General features: G+C 37.2%; 1 protein-coding gene across 7 annotated transcripts in view; it reads left to right on the top strand.

Moving 5' to 3' along the window:
• SEMA5A (semaphorin 5A) overlaps positions 1 to 17381 on the top strand; it is a 323479-nt gene that overhangs the window by 55350 nt on the left and 250748 nt on the right. For 2 of the 7 annotated variants that reach the window (XM_090137117.1, XM_090137120.1), the window contains exon 1: positions 8101 to 8250. The exons of the other annotated variants lie outside the window; for them this stretch is intronic. The gene's annotated coding sequence lies outside the window, so the exon portion shown is untranslated. Of the gene's footprint in view, positions 1 to 8100; positions 8251 to 17381 lie in introns of those variants that run through there. 7 annotated transcript variants of the gene reach the window in all.

Here is a 17381-nt window from a genome sequence, read left to right on the forward strand (position 1 = left end):
AACTTCAAATTCAAGCAGGTAGTAGTGGCACGCTGCCTGTTCATATTAACCTGGTCAACTTCTTTGCAATTTGCAATCTTTTTATGCAGGTACGCAGCTGATAATGATTTTAATACCTGTTTTGTATAATATTTGGGCTTGCATTTTTTGGGAAGAATTTCTATTCTAAGATCATATTTACAGTGAGACTAAAAGGTAGCTGTATAGATTTTATTGTATTATGTATACTTCTTTGGGTTTATTGCCTACCATTAAATGAATAACAAATTGTATTTATTTATTTATTTATTTTGAGTAATTATCCTACAACCAGAAAGTTCCAATGTTTTGATCAGCGCTGCAGAAATCCAGTGTTCTTTCTTCAATAAACTAAGATTTGTTAATAAATCCGGTAAATTATTCTGCACTGAAACTTTTCAGAACTTCGTAATGAGGTTTTTATAAGTGTACCCCAAAGTCTAGTATTTTCTGTTCTGGAGACATTGCCTAATCATGTGCATCACTTACAAAAGTCAGACTCAGAAGTTAAATGGAAAGTCAGGATTTCCTTATTTTGGCCATTGACATGCAAACCCTATTGGGTCCATCTTGCTGTTTGTTTTCCTCTGTAATTTATCAGCTGACTCTTGGCCATGCTCTGCTGGCTGCTGGTGGGACAATCCAAGGAAGAGGACTTGGTGTGTATTTCAATTTGAGATTTTCTGAAAAATTTTCACTACCACATATCCTCCCAGTACCTGACAAATTACATTTATGCTATGAACCGATCCTTGAAAACACAGTTATTTTGTGCTTGACCTGGATGAAGGCGCTGAGTGAGGACACTGAATGCAACCTCAGTAAGTTTACAAATGACACTAGGTTGGCAGAAACTGTCCATCTGCCTGGGGGTGGGAAGGCCCTGAGAGGGTTATGGACAGGCTGAATTGCTGGGCTGTGGCCACTGTGACAAAGTTCAGCAAGATCAATCGCTGGGTACTGCACTATGGCCAGAACAACCTCAGGCAATTCTACAAGGTTAGGGCAGAGTGACTGGAAGACTGTGTGGAAGAAATGGACCTCGGGGTGTTGGTCAGTGCTCTGCTGAACATGAGCCAGCACTGTACCCAAGTGGCCAAGAATGGCATATCAAAAATATTGTGGCCAGCAGGAGCAGGGAAGTGATCATCTCTTTGTACTCAGCACTGGTGAGGATGCACCTTGAGTACTGTGTTCAGTTTTGGGACCTACACTGCAGGAAAGACATCAAGGCCCTGGAGCATGTTCAGAGAAGGGCAGTGAAGCTGGTGAGGGATCTGGAGCACAAGTCTTATGAGGAGAAGCTGATGGAACTGGTATTGTTTAGTCTGAAGGAGTTTGAGGGGAGACCTGTAGGAAAGTTATGGTGAGGCGGGGGTCAGCCTCTTCCATGTAACTAGCAAGAGAACTAGAGGGAGTGGCCTCAAGATGTGCCAGGGGAGATTCAGGTTGGATATTAAATAGGAAAAAATTCTTCTCTGAATGCTAGAATAGGCTGTGCAGGGAGGCGGTGAAGTCACTGTCCATGGAGGTGTTCAAGAAATGTTTAGATGTTGTACTGAGGGACATGGTTTAGTGGGGAAATATCAGTGGTATGCGGACAGTTGGACTGGATGATCTTGAAGGTCTTTTCCAACCTTGGTGATTCTATGATTCTATGCAAACACCCTCTTCTCCAGACCAGGATGTTTCTGGCCTACCAAACTGTAAGTTAGGAGCACTGAATGAAAATCAAATCTATTAACTTAGTTCAGGGATGTGCAGATGCCCTTCCTGTTATTCTACCAGTCAAACTGCCTGCAAATCTAATTTTTGGTGTTGTGGCACTGTGCTCTGAAATCCTGGAGAAATAGATTGGCTCCCAGGCCAGGTCAGTGGTTTTTTTTTGTTTGTTTTGTTTTGTTTTGAGACTTGTTTGGAACTTTGCAAGACCTCCAAGGACCTGAGTATTCGTGAATACAGAGAAATGTGACAGAGGGATCAGAAGATTGTAGATACTTATCAGAGTTAAAATCTGGTTTTAAACTTCTAATACTAAGTCAGATGAAGTGATTGTAAAACAGTGCTTTTAAAAACAAGCTATATTTTCCCCTTCAACTTTTAAATCCACTTCAACTGTCAGGTTCTACTCTGGCCAAAACAGTATGATATTGGTTGTCGTAACCACTATTTCAGTACTGGCAGAAGTTCATTTGCTGACATATGCTATGTTGTCCCTGCTTGAAGTGTTAACCTATTAAGGCATTGACTGTCAACATGGATTACTTGAAATTCTGTATGTGCCCATGAATTGCTGATTTGGCTATTATATTGTTTCCTAATATAAAAATGAACTTGTAACTTTTCTGTATCTTTTTATTTGGGAAACAGATGTTTTGAATAATTACATTTGGTAGTATTTTTTTCATTTTTTTCTTCAGTGACGTTTGCCTGCTTAGTGAGATGAAAGGTGCTACAAGTTTCTGCTTTGAAAAGGTGAATTTTTATATTAACTAATTGGCTGATTAATAGTTTTTATAATTCTTGTCATGCTTTTATTGTCAACTAATAGATAAATTTTTGAAAGTACAGAAAATGGCTTGGAAATGGTGATTTTGAGAATGGGCTACAATCAGCCTAGCTCATTGCTGGAGACCTATTTCAGGCTTATTTTCTGACACTGGCTTCAGTCAGGAGCAAATACTCAGCTGATTACACTCAGGCCTGATACAGGGTGTTATTAGTACATCACTAACACTTTGATAGTTTCCCAGATTTGTCAGCTGGAAATCATGAGACAGATGAAAGTAGTTTATTGCTATTTGGTGATAATTGTCTTTTACATCCTTGCTTCTGTCTAGCTTTAACAGCATGTAGTTAATGCTATATGAACATCTTTTAAGTTATGTGGTCCTCGGTGACATGCAATGTTTTTTTTCTAACTTATCTTAGGTTTTTTTCTGAAATTTCAGTTCAGAAGAAAGGTGTTTGCTCTGATAGAGCATTAAGAATATAGAGTCTAATGAAAGAGTTTTGTAACTGGTATATTTTAGACTAATTACGCAATGCCTTTATAACAGTAAAACTCAAAGGGGAATAATGCTGTGAAGCTGATTATCATAAAAACTTAAAAGCTTAATGAAGAATTATGGAAGATAAGAATCAATGAAACCAGTGTAATCCATTGTTCTTTATCCTTGCTATTCAATAGAAAGTCAGATATAATTTTATGTTTCCAGTGAATTTCTGAGCAGCTAAAACTGGCTGAGTCATATTTTCAGGTAAATATTAGAGCTTGTTCCCTTTCTATAGTAGAAAGGGTGCTTGTGTGAGAAGCATCCACTTGTCTATTGTGTGCAGGCACATATGTGATGATTGAACCACTGTGATATCAGTGAATGTGAACACAAGGGTGAGCCAAGTTTGTTTTAAGTCTGCTTTGATGCTTTGGAAAATAAAGATGTTGGAGGAGCAGGAGAATGTAGAATGATGATTATCTTATGGCTGTAAAAAGTTACAACCTAAGAAACGCTAAATTGAAGCCTGTTGGGTTTCTAAAGCAGTTGATTTCAACATAGGAAACAGAAGAAAAATAAAACTTAGGAAAGTTTTATGAGCTCTAGTACCAGGAGTACTGGTAAAAAGTAGATACTGTGAAATACCAACATCATCATTTTGGAATAGTCTAGCTGTGAGCCGATAGGACTAACTCCAGAAAATACTACTGCAAAGCCTGTTAATTTCATGTGCATTACAGATCGATTTCAATTATAATTAAATGTTAGTGTTTAATTTGCTTTTGAGAATGATCTGAAGTTAACCTTGAATTGTCTGGCATTCTAGTAGTTGTCAAATCCTGAAGTGTTTTGATGAATTACAGAATCAGGAAAAAAAAAAGCCATTGACCCTTAAAAAAGGAAATGAACTTTGTTTTGTTATGGTAAGTCAGGGTACTAGTGTCATCAAGATGCTATATCAATGTCTCTGGAATTGCAAGTGATATGTATGAGGAGTATGAGAAATAGCTGATCTTATTTTCCCTATAACCTGTATGTGGGTTCTAAATGTTGTCACATTTGAGGACGAGTTCTTTCCACAGTGTTACTCATACCACAGGGCACAGGTTTCTATATAGTGGGATTTCCTTTGCTAATGTGATCTGTTATTGCAGACTTGAATGCGCATTTGAAGACACTTGTATTCTTGCTATTTGCTTCTCTCTACTTCTGTACTCAAGTTCACAATTACCCTATTAGAAGAATTGGGGCAACTGACATTTTTGATTACCAAATAGTAGTAGTAAAAGCATCATACTGTTGTCATGTTGTCATGACATTTAACAATGGATGTAAATAGCAGTTTGTAATACTAAAGCTGGTGCTTTGCATTTTATAAGCATTATAAATAGCCATGGTTTGTGTTAAATGAAAAGGAAAAACGTGAAGCTTTGTATTTTAAAATAGTTCTGGATTAGAAGAAGTTTTCTAAGGGTACTGTTCTGATTAAATGATGATAATCACAGAATCGAAGAGCATCCTGAGTTAGAAGGGACTCGTAAGGACCATTGAGTCCAACTTACAGCTCCACACTGGACCATCCAAAATACGAACTGTTTGTCTGAGAGCATTGTCATCCAGTAATGAATGCTGTAACCACAGATTCTTACTTGACTTCATTCTGGTTTCAATATCAATTTATTTCAGCACGTTAAATAAATAAAAAACTAACAATAAACCAAACAACAGTATATGTAAGAAATTAAAGGTATGGTATGTTTGCACTGAGTGAGTCATGGAATGCTTCTTTGTGTTAGAAGCCAACTGAAGATACCTGTCCCTTTTCATGAAACCAAAACCTGTGTACGTAGTTACTTCTGGTGAGACAGATTTTTATAAGTGGAAATAGAAATAGACGTTCAGCTCAGCAAGTTTGTTTTCTGTAATTACATAAATTGTAAGGTGTCTCTCACTTTGGCTCTGTGCCTTATAGAGGCATGTCTGTTGTTCCTGTTTTCCATAATGCAAGCCAAAATGGGGCAGTTCAGTAGGAGATCTCCAAGGAGGCAGAATGCCAGCTTCATAGAGAAAAATGTTTCGCATATATAAATGATGAGCAGAATGCTTTTCTCTCTCTCTCTCTCTCTCTCTTTATATTAAAAAAATAAATAAAATAAACTTGTGTAAGTTTAATGCATAGGAAATGCAAGTTGTTTCCGTGTAATATCTTCTCCTTTGTAACCTTTCAGGTAGCCATTGTACTGGAAACTTTGCTGTGCTAGCGTATAGTAAAGCAATCCCGATGCAATGTTTGTTTCTATCTGTCTGCTACACAGAGTAGCAAACCATCTGTGACTTCTTGTGTGAGATGATAACGCACCACCTTAAAAAGCACATGGGGAGTTTGTGCAGATATATCATAGCTTAAAAGCAAAAAAGTAGTAGTATATATAAGTTATGAAGATGCTGTCTTAAAAAGAAAAATTAAAACTGGAAATGCCATGGGATATATTCTCACAAGCATTAGTGTAATACATATCTAACATTTATTTATATATTTTTAAGACACCTGAGGGCAGACACAAACTCTTTTTGCAACATGTTAACATAGTTCATATGGTATTTCAAGTGTTTGTTTGTTTTTCTTTGCTGCCTCTGTAGTGCGAGGTATATTGTATGTTTTGAGTATGGAACAAATATATTGATGTTGATATAAAATCTGTTTCACTGTGTGGGCAGAGTTAGGAGGGAAGCTAATGAGGAGAAGCAGTGAGAACCATTAATTGGTTCATCAGGAGAAAGATTTAAGTGCAGGAAGTCTCCTACTCCTCTCTTACTGCCTTAGCAAACAGGTGCATGTGGTTGATTAGAGACACCAGACTATATTTTTATGTAAAAAATACATGATTTCTCAAACAGTCATGCAAACTTTGAAGCCTCCCTGTGTTTCTTTGATTCTTTGTTTCATGGTACTTAGAGGGATTGTACTGTGAGGACTTTCTGACAGGCCTTTATGGGGGGCCAGGAACCTGTGTTGGGCCTTGTGCAGGCTGCATGCTGGCTCTGGGTTCTGCTTATGGTGCACGTCTGTGCCCAGTGGCTGTTCCTGCATTGGAGTTGGCCCTTCTGCAGTAACTTGGCCTTATCCTCACTCCAGAGTTGTTGCACATGGGTTAGTAGCCATTGGTGATGGGTTGATGGTCTGACTAGATGATCTTAGCAGTCTTTTCCAATCTTAGTAATTCTGTGTTTCTGTTGATGGCATTCATGAGCAGCACTTTTAAACATATTATATATATGTAGTTTATTAAACTGTAATACTTATATATCAGTTATTTATAAGAACTCATGCAATCTAAAGTAATGTTTATTTTTAACTGATTGTACAAGACTACTGTATCAATCACTTTCCTCCAACTTCACGTTGGGACCTGCTATTACTTAATATTACATTAGATAGAATATTGTACTGAGCTTGTTGAAATCAATAAGATGACTGAAGTACTAAGAGCTGAATATAGATGTGAATGTTTTTGTGAGATTTTAGAAAGCATTTGGGACGTAGGTGAAGTTTCTCTTCAGTGAGTACTTAGCACATAATTTTCGTTATGGTCGAGATGGTCTTTAATCACTCTGTAATAACAGCAATATGAATCGGAAATAGTAAGGTAAATCTTGTTTCCTGCTTACAGGCATTTTTTATTTATATTGAAAAGAAAAATATGTTCTTTATATGAAGAAATTTCTTAAATCTCTTCATCTCCTATCGCTTGTAGATAGTTTCCCTTTTTAAAGATTTAGGCTAACGTACTGGGGATTTTAACATAGAAGGACGTGCACTGGCAAGTGTGCAAAGCCATTATATTTCTTTTTATCCTGTTAATTTTGTTGTGTTTTCTTGCCATATGCAAATTAAGTTTTAAGCAGTTAGTACAGCTTTTAATCTGCATTCCAACAATGTATTTATGTTTTTTTTGACTAATCTTTTTATCTTCAACAACTTCATTTCTTCAGAGATAACTTATTATTTTTGTTTATATTAAGGAATATTGAGTTTTTTCTCCAGTATTTCCTGGGTTACATGCTGATAGCTGAGGTCAGCCTGCCATTTTCTAGTGGCTCTCATTCTGATATACATTACTTACATTGTATCACTTACATATATGGGCTGTTTACCCCTCATTTCATTGCTTTGAAATTTACCCATTACCCAGAAAATTGTTCATTTTCTGTTTGAATAGGCTCACTATAAATACTGTATGGAGATTTTTATGAAGAGTATTTTATTATCGAATACTTTAATTGGAAAAGTTACTTATCATATGAAGTGATCCCTGACTTTCATTTTTGTGCCTTCTAAGTATAGGACTAAAAGGGGATCTTTAATATTGAGGATCTGTAATAGAATCTAACTGTTCTGCTAACCATCAAGGAGACCTGAAATATGGCAAAATGTTTCCATCTTAACCAGTGGATAATCAATGGCAACACCAAGGAATGGTGGAGCAACTTTGTCTTTTGTTTTAAATAGTGGTGCTTGTGCTACTTTTTTTTTTAAGGCTTCAGTGAAATAGTGTGGGAGGGAGAGGAGTACGGCGAAGGGGTTTGTAGGTGCTGACACGCAGCATCTCTGAACAGTGACTGAGTGGGAGGAAGGCCTGGTGATAAGTTAGTTTGCTGCAAATGAAGCTGGGAGGTAAAGCTAGCAATTGTTTTGGGAAGAAAATAGACACACAGACCTTGGAACATCAGGGGGTGATTATTTATTTATTTGCTTAAGCACAGTTGAAACCTTCAGGAGAAGTATGGAAATGGTGTCAACTAAAAAAGATGGCTTGTTCACAGCTGTGTGCGAATTGATATAAGCAGGTTTTCTCTACATGTTTTAAGGTCAGCGAAGAGCGTTGCAGTAATTTCACTTGAAGTTTCCCTTTTTAAGCATGTTTTTGTGTGGATGGATATGAAGGAGCAGGCTTTAAAAAAAAAAAAGTGTGGATAAAAGGATACACTGGATAAAAGGTCTTGAGTTTTGGCTGCTTTCCCACTACTTGGGCATGAGAGAACGCCCACAGGTAGTATTCCTTGCACTGATGTCTGTCCAGGGCTTTAATCTGCAAGAGCCTACAGCAAGTTAAAGCAGTGAGCGACCTTGACAGCTGCCCTGACTTAGGGAAGTAAGTTGCTTATTATTCTCACCTGTTGTGGTGAGGTGGTGAAGAAGGAAGGGGAAAGGATACTTACAAAACTGACTGCTGAGGTAAGAAGTTATAACTGAATTCTGAATGAGGAGAATACTTTTAAAAGCAAACAAAAATGCACAAAAAAAAGTGAAATAGAAAAAACTCTTGGACTATTAGACAGCTATGTCTGCAGGAATTACAGACCTCTAGGAAATCAGTTTCTATTCTCATGAAGTTTTTTTCCAAGAAGTAGAATGCTAATTATTTTACAAAGGGACTTGGCATAAAATTCTCAACATTTTCAATGCGATTTTAAGTGTGAGGTTTTGTAATTTAGTCATAATAACATTTATACACCTTTTTTCACATTGCTTTTAAGAACCTTTGCTGTATGCAAAAAAAAAAAAAAGTAAAAGTGAAAATTTCTGTTGTTACAATATGCATGAAGAAAAAATAAACCTCTTTAAACTGGTGTTTTGTCTTCTCAGGATAAGTTTTTGGTTTCTTTCCAGCGCCCTTCTGCTGGTCCTTCTCCATCTGGTGAAGAACAGGACTGTTTCAAACTGTGGCCAGTGCTCAGGGAGGGCTTTTAACTATCAAGCAGTTGCTATTTTCTGCAGCTTTGCAGGAGAGCTTAGCTTTTTCAAAACCCAAATTGAAAAGCTCATGTTTATATTGGGAAAAGAACAGCTTCTTTTGCAGCTGCTATTATAATATACTGAGGGCTGCAACTGATTTAAAATAAGGGTTCATAAGGTGCATCTGGGTTTTACTTTAAACAGTGGCTGAGCATAAGTGATGAGCTTCAAGCGCATTGAGCTCTCGGGAGCTTTCTCATCATATGTGGTTGAATGGTATAACGTGTGCTAAATTCCTCTCTAAAAGAATTCATGAGTGTCATTGCTGGCATTCTCCTTAGTGCTGTCCTTGCTCTGCGTGGACTGTCTGAGAACTACAAGCTGGGGACATTGTGTACATTGAATATAGAGCTCTTGCTGGTCCTTGTCGTTACACTGTTGTTTATCACATTTTTTGATGCAACAGCTGCTTTTTGTAATCGGATCTCAGAAAACTGTAATTTGTGTCTGGCACAGTGAGAATGGATTAGTTTAAATATCTTGATGGTGACGTGATTAATCCCATGAGATAATTCCTAATGCTTTATCGTTCTTGTAGATTTTTTTTGGGGGGGGAGAAGGATTTTTTGTGCTTTGTACAGAGATTGTGGCCATCTCTGTGCCTCTCTACAATACTTCTTGCAATTAATAGACAGTGTTATCTGTTCTGGTTAACACCTTGAATGCTGTGCCTTTTTGTTGCTGCTGATTCTGTTGTCCCTCTGCTCTTATCTTCAATTTGCAGATTGCAGTGAGTCATGGCTGCTGCTTTTATGTTTTTCCGCTCTTGTATGAAGAGAGGCTGTTTATCGATGGCAGTGTTAATAGTGGGTTGTGTGGCATTTAGTCTTGCATAAATAACGGGCTTTGATTTGCTCAGTTGAGGAACACAAGCTCCAGAAAAGGCAGCTGTCCTGAAAGATGACTTTGTGTCTTGGCATGTCAGGCTTTTGAGCTTCTGAAGGGCAGCATCCCAGCTGCATCCTAGGCAAGGATGTCACATGTCTCTGGAGACATCTATCTGTGGCAGAAGCGTGGGCATCAATGCAGCATAGGTCCCTGTCCTTCAGAAATTTAAGGTTCTCTAAAATTTTGCCTTTGTTTGTTATTTTAATGCATATTATGGCCTTTTTTAATTAGAAAAGACTTCTGTTGGAGGATGTTCACTTTGCCTTCCAAAGTGTGAGAGATGATGTATTTAAGAGGAATTTCAGAGTTACTGAGATATTTGAAGTTTGCTATTCGGAGAAGTGTTTGAGAACTCCAGGGGACAGCGTATGTTTGTTTTTGTTATTCTTTGAAATTAGATCTTAAAATGATGCCCCAAGATAAAGATCAAATTATTGCATTATTAAAATTAGATCATTAAGAGGCTGCAGTAAGATGTTGAAAAGCTTTTTAAGATTGGGCTGTGAATCAAGTTTTTGCTAGAATCATTTTGTTAGGAAGGTGATTTATTGTGAATGATTATTCATTAAATTTCAGAGATGCTGATTTGCTGTTTTTTGTCATATGTCTAAAGTTCAGAAATTCCAATGCTCATAATTTCACAGTGGAATCATTCTTGCAGTGAATCCTTGAGCATAGGTGTTGGTAAATTGTCTGATTGTCTATTGAAGTAAACCAACCAGTATTTCAATAAAGATTAAGGATTTTACAACTTGGGCAGCATTTTTGAAGATCAAGTATAATTATTGCCTTGTAAACAAGAGCTAACTTCAGGTAAGTCAGTCTTGGCTAAATATGGAAACATCATCTAGATGGGAAGGTAAGGAATAGAAATAATGAAAATTGTCGAACAGAGCAAGATATCAAAATTCCTCCAGAGCAGTTCTTAAGCAACAGATAGTTCTCCCCCATTCCTTGTCTCATGTTCCATTTATATCAGAGGGCGTTATTGTATTATTGCTATACAAATAGAGCTTTTTCATGAAACAGATGGTTTAAAAATAGGACTGCCTGAGAAAAAGGACTGAGCAGATAAATGTTTTTCTATTGTAGGATGAAATTATTGGAAATGTTGAATTAATTAACTCCACTTCTCTCTGCCTCTCCTAGTCTTTTAGGAGCTAACTTCACCTGCAATATAGCACCAAGTATCTTGCTTTCTGGGTGACGGTGGTTCTTAGAGATCTGGTTTTCTCATTAGTCCTCTGGAAATAATTATAGGTATTGAAAGGCTGAAGCTGGACTTGAATGAATTCCAGGCTTGATTGTTTTGGTTTTTTTTTTCAGTTCTTTTATTTTGTGGAGAGCAGCAGGAATGCTGATAGTGACTTGAATGAAATTTTTACCATGGTTGCAACTTTCCAGCTTCTGTTTCCTTAACATCCAGCTCTGGAATCCTTAACCATTTTTTTTCCTCTAAGGAAGTGGACTGCACATCGGAAATAATGTCCGTGAAAAATGAAAGAAAACAAATGGCTCCCCTTGGGTTTTCTGGTGCAAATGAAGGTGGTCATCCTACTGAGGCAATATCTATGAAGAAGATTCTAAAAACTGAGGAACTGTTATGATGTTACTGACTTCTTCCATCTTTTCTTTAAAACTTTATCAGACAAAGACAGTCAAGAGAGTATTAATAAAGCTCTGATGTAGCCTGTTGGGCAGAAAACAGGCTAATGACCAAGTCTAACACAGTTGGCCATACTAGGTGGACAACTAATGTAGGTTTTCATTATGAATTTGTCCACTAGATTTCACCTATGCATTTTGGGAAATCAGAATCAGACATGCTGTTGAGCACTATTAATTGTTTTTATAGACTTTGCATCTTACTTCTCAGATGAGGTGCTTGGACAATAAGCTTGTTTATTTTGCCATACTGCTGTCAAAATACATATTTTGACATTTCTAATATTGTCACTTAGTAGGATTCTGGTCTATGGAGAAAAGACTGCAATGACTATAGCTATCCTTTTTTAACTTTCATTTATTACTGTAACTTGAGCTTTTATTGAGACAGCTCATTGAATTTACAAACTGAGTAAATCTCTGACCCTTTAAAAAATAATAAATTTCTCAAATCCAGTGATACCTTTTGTTGGAAATCTTATGAAATACTATATTATGCAAAGAAAAAAAGATAGACAACCAATAATGAGCATAACTTAGCCACCAAATATTTAAGCACCAGTTATCTGTTAATGGCTCTTACGCTATAGGGATACTTCCCAAGATGCAGGAATGAGGCACGGATTGGGAAAGCAGGAAACAGCGAACAGCACTAGTGTGCAGTTGTATGCATGTACAGATGTGTAAACAAGAGCAAAATATTTTGTACTAAGTTTGTTAACCTCCCACTTGACCTGCTTTACTCTTTCCATTTCAGTATTAGTTTTTATTTTCCTTAGTTAATGAATTGGGAATTCTAAATAACACTAAATCATTTTTAGTTAATGAATCGGGATTTTCTCCTCTGCCTTAATGCCTGCTTCTCAGACGGAATCTACTTCACTGTTAAAGGTTTATGTATGCAAACTTATGTATGAAAATGAGGTATTTTCTTAACTACCCAGTACAAAAGTACTCTTGCACTCTGTGAAAATGTAAGGTAGCCTGTAGACCTAATGCCAGCATATCAAAAAGTGTTTATTTCTGTCTTGTATTGTTAATATATTTTTTTTTTTCTGAGGTGAAATGCTCTGCCATTTAGAGGATTGGAAGGAAAGTTATTTCTAAGCCACTACAATGTAGCCTCTGCTTTGTGTTTTGTGCCTATAAGCTCCATTGTAGCGGTTCTGAAATATATTGCCAGCTCATCATAGTAAGTAAATATTATTGCACAATAAAGTAAAAATAGAGCGCTCGTTTCTTTTGCCTGCGCTGTTTGTTCTCTGTGCCTGCAGAAATTTTCAGTTGTGTTTCCCAAGGCATAAGAGCTGCCTGATCAACTCTTTACCTACTTTGAGACCTTAAGCAGAATGCATGAGATCTGTTGCACTTCTAGGGGAAAAGAGGTTCCAACAGGGGAACAGAGAAAATTTTTCACTCTTTCCCAGTAATGATACGCAAAACTGTGTCCTTATGAGGATATTGCAGGGAATGAGGAGGCACCGTAACAGAGGTTGAAGCTGTATAAAGAACATTTTTATGTATTCAGAGCATGATTTTAAGTGACTTAGGGGTGTACTTGGTCTTTGAGAGATAAATTCCCTAGGTCTAATACACCTGAGGACTTTGTCTTGAATCTTGATGAAAGGAACCATCCAAAGATTACTGTGCCTAGAAATGTGTAGGTATGAATACAGACAAAGGCAAAAGGTATCTTGGGTTGATTTATTTTATTTTAATGTTTTGGCTTTATTTTGATTGACGACAAGTGCTAACAGATAAACTGGTTTTGGTTTTCTTTCCATTCCTGAGAAAGGAATGGGGCATAAAAAAGAAATAGAACATGGGGGGGGGGAGGGGGGGGGAGAAAATGTATGCCAACATAAATGTTGATGTTGTCTTTTTGAGGAGGGAAGATTTTTCTATTAACAACACAGTACAATTCAGAGACTAGTTCAGACAAGTACGTAGTTTCAAGACAAGAAAGAGCAAAGCAAAGGTGTTTCTACAGTTTCCATTGAAAACCCTGCTGAGTGCCCTCATAGGATGCTGAGGCTCTTGGTAAGACACTTGCATATTGACAAGTAACTTTTCCCCTTTGGTTAAATCCTTCAGCCTGTTTAAAGCAAGGGGAACTGTGAGTTAGAATTCTGTTTAATCAGTGTGTTCAATGTAAATTCCTTGGGAAAGAAACTTTGGGACCTGCAGGATGAGAAATGTGATGCACATATCTGGACTGTGACTGATTGTGTGCTGCCATGATGGCAAATAAAGTGTGCAGGTCCTCATTCCAAGGAAGTGGAGGTACCAACAAAAAGGAACAGACATAGCTCTGTGTTGTGGCAAGAGGAATTTGTTAACAGGTAATTTAAAAGGGGCTGCATAACTTAATGTCATGTAGCTAATCAGGTTTCTGAGTGAAAGAATAAGAATGCAAACTTAGGGGAAGGTCTTAAGGGAGCTATGAAATCTATCCCTTGTTGTCTAAATTGTAAAATGTTTCAGATACTTGGAGTATAAACCACTCCCTCCAAGTGAATGATGTGTCAGATATTTCTTGTTTTTTTTGTGAAGATGAGAGCTTTGCTATGAAACCTTTTTCTTGAGAGGATCAAAGTAGGAAAAACATGGAGGGGGAGGGAGAAAGAAAACCTCAACATATTCTTAAAATGCAGCTGCATTTGCTTTGGAGTTGCAAGCAATATTTATATGCACACTTAGTACACAGCACAGGTAAAGCAAAAAATTTGAGTGGACTGGGAATTTGAATGTGTCTTCCCACTTCCTTATATTTTCATGTTTGTTAAGTTTCATCTCATCTGAGATGAATGTAAAGTAATACAATGATTTTTAAAATAGTATGCAATTTTTTTTACCTTATAGCTTTAATGTTACTATGTATAAGTCCCACTTTAACATTGTTTTTCTTCTGGAATAATTTATTATACCCTTCTGTGTGGTCTAATTTTCATTTGTAGTCACTATGTATCAATACTGCCTCCAGCACAATGCATTTGAGAGCCAACTTCATTTGTTTTGGACAAAAGTCAAAGCTTGATGTAGAAAATAAGAGAATAAATTGAGGTGAGGAATGGGTAAGAGCACTGACAAGTGCAGTGTGGGCACCTGCTTTTGTATGCTTGATGTATGTATTCAGTCAGTGGTAAGTGTTGAACATCATTTTTAGACGAAGCATAATTATCTCTTGTATTTATCTGTGGTGCATGTTTCTTTTCTCCTTATTGTGTTGTTCCAAGCTCTTCTACCTTTGAAGGAGAATGGGGGTTTTGGAACATGCTAACTTTTCCAGCAGACTTATTTGTAACTCTGAAGGGAGCATCAGCCGTAACATTGGGATTTTCATATCACAGTTCTTTTATTTTCTCTCCTTGTTTGTGCTATTTATTTCCTATACTTGTTCTAGGAAAACTTGAGGAACTTACTTTAGTGCAGATGTTCTGAATCAAACAACTTTTTCTAATCACTTGAAGCTATATAAGAAGAAAGAATGGAATCTGACAAGTGCTTACAGAGAGGACATGCATTCTACCATTTGTCCTACCAAGAAAGATCATCTCTGTTGCAGTTTAAATTGTTGAATGCTCCTAAAGACATCTGTAATGGAAGTTGTATATTGAGCAGTTAGCAATTACCGTTCATTTTTTCTTTACTATTAATTTATAAATTAACATTTAAATGGTGTTACTTGGTGAGTTGTCAAAAGGAGTTAGAACTGATAGCAGATAAACTTTGTGTTTAAATAAACACCTTCCAGGATAAATATTCTTAAGGATTCTGCATAATCTGTGTAAATTCTTACCACCTTTTGAGTATGAAAACCCTAGATCATCCCCAGTTCCAGCTATCAAAACCTCTTGCTCTCTGTTATGTTGAATTCTTACTGTCAACGGGAATCTGAAGCAGATTTGAAGTAAAGAAGCACAGTCAGATCCAGGTATTCTTTTTCTGTTGCCTTAGGTGACCATGTTGTAGGAGTACGTAATGGATTCTGCATTTGCCACACTACTCTGAGTGGCATAACCTTCCTCCCTCCCCCCCCCCCCCAAAAAAAAAAAAAGCCCCAAAACCAAGCTCAAAAGTGAAGGATAGTTGAAGGTAGTTGCAAGTTTTGCAAAGAGTGAAGTTGAGGTATTGGGCAAAGGGCAATGAAGGGCTGTGAAAGGATGGATGTTGGGGGCACAAATCAGGGCAAATCTGGGGTCTGCTGCTGTTTTAAGCTTAATGCACCACAGACTATTGTAGATATTTTCTTTTAAATAACACTTTATGAAAAAAACATTCTTGATAGTGATCCTACTTGTACATTAAACATTCCTCCTTCCTTAATTTTGTTAGCACTAAACACAACAAAAAATAGTCTGAGGAGGAGCTTGAAAATTATTGTGTCCTCACTGGGATGATGCCCAAGACTAAAGTGTTTACCTCTGTGTCTTTGCTTTGCCTGAGGCATTTGTAATTGCTTCAGCACTGCAAGCAGCCAGGGAGATGGGAGTGTGCATGCGTGTTGGGTGGCAAAGGGAGGGAGAGGCTGAGAGAAGATTGCCAAAGCACTGAATGCCTTCATGGCTGATGGAGAAAACATTTGGCCCTGGGGAAGAATATTTCAGAGAAGTCTTGGAATACCTCCAGATCACCGCCACCATATTCTTGCTATAGCCACCTAGAGGAGATAAAAAAAAAAAAAAAAGAAAAAAGAAAACCACATCGTACTAAATTCTTTCTGTGGAGAGAATAGACAAACAAGGAAGCTTGCTGGGGAAAGGGGGGAGCATCTCTGTTTGAGGTTTACGGTAGCAGATGGACTGTGCTGTGTTTTCTGGCTCTGATGATAGATTTTAAGTTTAGTCTTTGTCTCGTGCATGCTGAGATGGAAGAAGAGAGAGCATCTATCACTGAAAGAGAACAACATAAGCCAAAAATATATATATATATATATATAAAAAATAAGGCAGAATACAAAAGCACTGCAGATTAAAAATATGATTTCTATTGTTTATTTTAATATCATAAATGACCCTACATTTAGGGATGGAACTGAAATTATCTGAAGCTTGTTGATATATTCACAAAAGAACAAATTCTCAGTAGTATTTCAAGAACTCTCCTCTCACTGGGAAAAGCAGACTGTGAATCCATTTTTTTTTTTTCTCCTGATATGTCACTATTAAAATTAATTGACTTAACCAGGATTTAGTATGGTCTCCTACCTTTAAAATGTATTGGATATAATTTCTTTAAATCATTTTGGAGCACTTAAAAGTGGATAAGCCAGCTTGTGGAATAAACTGACATGCATGAAAATTGGCAGTTGTTAAACACTGCACATTTTAATGGTATTTTGTTGGGGTAATATTACTTCAGCTGCGCAATTATGGGAGCCTGCTGCATATTAGCAGATGCTTTCTTCATAACCTCCAGCTATATGCACTGAGTTATTTTCTTATTCAGACTATCATCTTGGTTTCTCCTAGGCCACATACATACACGCGCACACACATATATATATCTATATAAAAATGTAGCATTGCATGCTGAAGGCAATAATGAGTGTGATGCTTTCTATGTTGTTAGGCAATCAGCATTATCAGCAGCTCCAATGTTCAGGATTAGTGTTCTCATTATTATTTGGCATCTGCATTACCTACGTGAATCTGTTCAGTCCTGTTTCTCCAGAAGACAGCTGGGCTCTGACCAGGAGAATGAAGCTACAAAGCTTTTCTGTAGTTATCACTGTACTCAGGAGTTCAGTTGTAATGGCAGCTACAGTTTTCACAGTACAGCTCACTGAAATATGTAAAAGCTTGCGTTTTATTTGAAGAAACTAGAATATACTAAAAGTCATATTTCTATTACGAAACAATAAAGCAGGGACTCAAGGCTGCGCTGCAATTTAGATGCTTTGCCAGGAATAAAATTCAGGTCTCACAAGTCCAAGCTTCATCCTTCGTCCACTAGCAAGTAGGTGTCTCTGAATTAAGTATGCTACAAGAAATATACCAGCTGATATCCAGCAGCAC

This window comes from Phasianus colchicus, chromosome 3 (genome assembly GCF_987193195.1).
Source record: "Phasianus colchicus chromosome 3, bPhaCol1.hap1.1, whole genome shotgun sequence".
NCBI lineage: Eukaryota > Metazoa > Chordata > Aves > Galliformes > Phasianidae > Phasianus > Phasianus colchicus.